We start from the raw sequence: 4,945 nt of genomic DNA on the forward strand, positions 1-4,945 counted from the left end.
AGAACTTGACCATGTTTTAATGGATCGATAAAAATAGGTTGGGGGTTGAAATGAAAAATTGATGAAAATGTTAGACTCGGACAAATTTTGATTTATTGTGTTTGAATGTAAATGCCATATTGAAATGGATAGGCAATATAGGTTCGGGTAGGCAAGAATTTAAGATTGATGTTTTGATTGGATGTTGGAATATGCATGTGAATGTTTCTTTCTAGTTTATCGTATTTAATTCAATTGTATAATTTGGCTGGGGAATGCCCTGAAGTATCTGTATATATTTATTCACCGGAGAATGACCCGAGGTATCATGTACCCGGAGGACGTTCGTTGTGAAGGCCCGCGGCATTGGGTAAGGTATTGGAGCTTAGTCTAGATTTAGTTTAGACTAGGATTTATATTTTCGTATTTTTTCTATTTTTGGACTATATAATTGAACTGGACTTTACATTTTTGGATTGTTTTGTTTTGTTTATTGTTTGATTATTTTGCGTGCTTTTGTGTGGTTTATACATTTTGTAATGCCAAGATAGTTGATACACTCTACCAAGCGACCGTGGTTGAACCACGGGATCGAGGGGTGCCTAACACCTTCCCCTCGGTCAACAGAATTCCTTAGCCGGAATCTCTGTTCGCAAACCAGTTTAAAGAGTCAAATGGATTTTTTTAAAAAGGATTTTCTAATGGTGACTTGGCACACCAGATTATGCCAAGTGGCGACTCTGAATAAAAATGTTAATAATCCTTTTCCAAAACAAATTTTCATTTCTTGTCACTTAAATAATAAAACCCTTCTCGACCCTTAAAACATAAATCTTTTTGGAGTACGTTAAAAAAGGGGGTGTGACAGCTCTGGCGACTCTGCTGGGGAAGCTATGACAATTTTTCAGAATTCGAGCTATTTTTGGAGTCGTATCGGCTTTGTTTGACATTACGAGTGTATAAGCATTGTTTGTGGTTATTGTTTGTGTTATTTTTACTTTTGTGCGTTTTTGTGCTCTTTGTTTATAGTATTTATCCTATGTGTTACCGCTTTATATGTGTCATCATGAGTCCACCCCCCGGCCTTCTTTCTGCAACAAGTCCGTAGTACACGTGTTGTACACAACCTCTAGTTGAGTCACCCTTATTTTAGGGGGGGAGCCGTCGGTGTTATGGAATAGGTGGAAAGCAAAGCAGCCACTATCGACCATACGCTCCCTCGAACAACCTTGTTAGTAAACCACAACGTAGATCAGCCTTTAGGTCATGCTTATGTGCATCATACGGAGACCTAGCGGGACCCACATGACCCTTTGTAGGCGACTCGCCTCTAAAGCATCCCTACATGCTAACTATTACATTTTTAAGGGTAACGTGGTCATTTGATGGACTGATTTTTGAAAAAAAAAATTGTTAGGAGTAAGGTACGTAGGCAAAAGTGAAAAAATAGAAAAAAAAAAGAGTGATTCGAAAAGAATGAAAAAAGAGGAATGTCGTAGTTTATTTTAGAGTTCTTTATGGCTTTTGTTCTTCGCCTTTTCTACTTATTTATCAAAAACAAAAATACCAAAAAGATTTTTCTTCACAATTGGTGGTGTCAGTCTTAGTTGAAATGTCTAGTTGAAAATCTAAAATGTTTTATTCGTTTGTTTTTTATTGTGTCTCTTAAGTTAGGGTCAATTTAGTAGTTAATCGTTAATTGTCCAATCTGGATGAACTACGCATACCTGATTCCCTTCCCTTGGGTTGGGATACGTAGGCAACCCACGGTGGGTCCGGTAATTCTTTGTGTTGGCCTTTGTCTTAGTATTAGCCTAGGTCTCTCGCCCCGTAATCTAGAGTTGTTTGCCAAGTAGACTGATTTCACTCAGTACTTCTGTTCGGTAAATTGGAGTCATGGATATGGTCTGTCCCATCGATATATGTTTGCGTCAAAAATACCAAGGTGTTGGGAATCTTCTACTCCTGTCGAATTTTTTGAGATAACGTCTTGTGTGTTATTATAGGATGGATTTTTCCGCCAAGTCTAGAGTTTTGATAGTGGGAAATGTTTAACTGTGTTGATCAGCAGAAACTGGTTAAAATATTAGGTGATCTTACGGAACTTCTGCATGTTACCCCTCGTCCAGATTTAATAGAGGCTTTGTTGACCTTTTGGGATCCGAGTAGTTTGTTATTCAGGTTTGAGAAATGTGAAATGACTCCCACTTTGGCAGAAATATCCGGTTTATTGCATTTGCCCTATATCGAGAAGGATATGATCCGAGCGTGAAATCACACCTGCGTGAGATTTTTGCAGTCTTGTGGTTTAAAAAGTAAGGGTATCCGTTTGGGTTGTTTAAGTGATTCGTGGGTTTCCTTAGATTTTTTGTTCGCTATTCGGGCCCTCGGAAGGTTTTGATTGCTTTTGGGATGAATTTCATGTGACTAAGGAGAAGTGGGAGAGAAAGCGTCTTGAAGTCTTCACCCTCGCTTTGCTAGGTACTTTAGTGCTTCCACTGGAAGAAAGACGTATTAATACCCGTTTGCAATCTATGGTGATGGCCCTATTTCATAAGGGTTAAAATGACAAGGGCATTAATCAAAAGGGCAGGTTCACTCTCATACCCATTATCTTAACAGAAATATATAAGGCTTTAACCGAAGTGAAGGGGGGAAGGAGATTTTTTGAGGGCAGTAACCTGATATTGCAGTTATGGATGATGGAGCATTTACATGCGCCTTCTTTAGTTAGACCAGACATGGTAGATCGTTGTATTCCCAATCGAGTGAAACCCATGGATTCCAGGTTGCGTTTGGATAAATTCTCGTTACCCGTGGGAGTCAACGCTTGGATTGAATTTCTTGAATCAAGAACCGGAGATAACATTTTTTGGACTTATCTGTGACTTCGACCGAAGATAATCTTGTTGGGTTGTCAGACGTAACTCCCTTTAGTTATGTTAGGGCTAAATTGCACTAGACCATACAGTCCTTCTAGGGTAATGCGCCAATTGGGTAGACGGCAGGATGTGCCACCAGCAGTGGATCTTCTGAAGGATGTTGAGTACTTCAAGGACCAAGCCTTAGGTGAGAGCAAGTACGAGCAGTTTTGGAAGCATGCAACAAAGTTAGGTGTGGACACACTCAAAAAAAGTTTGGATAATCCGGGGTACACTCAGGGATATGGGGTCTGGCTTCAATCTATCCCTCGGGGTATCAGTCAACCCTTACCAGCGTAGCTTAGAGGGAGAATACAGGAAGAATACATAGTAGACGATCATCAGGATGAAAGTGTAGGGTCCAAAGTGGAAACACTGAGGGTTCAGCTAGCAGATTTGTTCAAGACGGTAGAAAGGTGTCTGAATAATCTTTCCAAGTGCACTCCTCATGAAGCAGGAATACGGGCCCGAAGCTTCTTCCCCGGTATCAGGGTGTCTTTACAGGATATGCTACAAAGCTTAAATGGGAGAAAGAGGACTTCAGAGGTAGGTCCATATCAGCCAGGGTCATCACGCAGAGCACCAGACTGAAAGAACACTTCTTATCTTTATTCAGTTTGAGTCTTTTATGTAGCTGTCATTGTAGGGTGGTGTCTGCTTTAAGTCAAAGTCTAGTTGTTTTTGGTATTAGAGTCTTTATTAATAATTTCACCTACGTCGTCTTAGGGGTCTATAATTTGGTTTCATATTTGTTGTTTAGTTTTAAAGTGGTCCCAAACTTTATTACATTTTTGTTGTTTTCTTTCTTCAAAAGGTTTTGATGTTACGTCTTTCCTTGGTTTGTTTATTCTCGTTTTCGCAAAAAAAAAGTGGGTAATGTTTATGCACATGCTGCCCGAACTACGCAAGATCTGATTCTTGTACAACATGATACGTAGGCAACCTACTTTTGGGTTCGATCTAATCATTTTGTTTCGTTGTTTTTCATTATTTTTCCTCTTCTAAAGAAAAACAAAAGCCATAAAGAATGATAAAATAAAGGTAGATAACGAGAGAAAAGAAAAGAGCAGAGATGGATATGAAAAAAAAATGTAATAATATAATAATAATAATAATAAGTGTAGATAAAAAATAAGTGTAGACAAAAATCAGGATGATATTAAAATGACCTCGCAACCCTCAAAAGCTGGTAGAAATGAACATGAATTTAGGACAATTTTACCAATGTGATTTCCATGCTTGTTGTGTGCCCTAATCCTAACGGATGTCGTCTTTGATGAGCATGTTCTTTCAGATAACAGTGGTAGGTTTGTAGCACTCTGGCTAGTCACCCATACTTCACTAGATCCAAAGCAAAGCTCGCCATAGCCAGCAGGGAGATTGAAAATTCGCTGATTGACCCGGATCAGGATCACAGGGAAAAAAGTTCTGAACACAATGATGAGGTAGTAAGGCTCAGGCAACAATTGATAGATTTACACTGGGCATGGGCCAGCGGAATGCCTCCTCCTCCGCTCTCTGAAGGTCTTGGGAATTTCTCTAATTGCCCACCGCTCTCTCAGGCGCAATTCTCTGCTCCTATTGATTCACCTGAGCACGCGCCAGGGTTCACTCCGCGACATTGTTATCCTGGCAGTTTTGGTGTGCCCTTAGCAGCTCCCCAATCAAGACGAGCTGCTCAGCCTGCGCCACCGATCACACCGGTATTCGTGGCTTCGCCACCACATGAAACTCTCATATATGTTGTGCGTCCCACAATGAGGCTTCCTAGGTATGCCAGTGAGCCAGTACTGAAGGTTTTAGATAGCCAGTATTACGCCCCGAAGCCTACTTTGCAAATGAATGAACTGTATGGGTACACTCAGCCACCTGCATTTCCATTTGATACGGAGAAACCTGTCGCAACGGAGGAACAAGATATCATAGCCCAAAAATTGAAAAGTTTAGAACAAGCTATGAGAAATTTGCAGTGAATCAGAGATTATAGGAGTGTTTCCTATAAAGATCTTTGCATGTTCCCAGACATTAACCTCCCCCCCCCCCCC

The 4,945-nt window shown here is 40.4% G+C and overlaps 1 pseudogene; it reads left to right on the forward strand.

Moving 5' to 3' along the window:
• The first annotated feature begins 3,423 nt into the window (after positions 1-3,423).
• LOC124898106 overlaps positions 3,424-4,945 on the forward strand; it is a 17,386-nt pseudogene continuing 15,864 nt past the window's right edge.

This window comes from Capsicum annuum, chromosome 4, assembly GCF_002878395.1.
Source record: "Capsicum annuum cultivar UCD-10X-F1 chromosome 4, UCD10Xv1.1, whole genome shotgun sequence".
In the NCBI taxonomy this organism is placed as follows: Eukaryota; Viridiplantae; Streptophyta; class Magnoliopsida; order Solanales; family Solanaceae; genus Capsicum; species Capsicum annuum.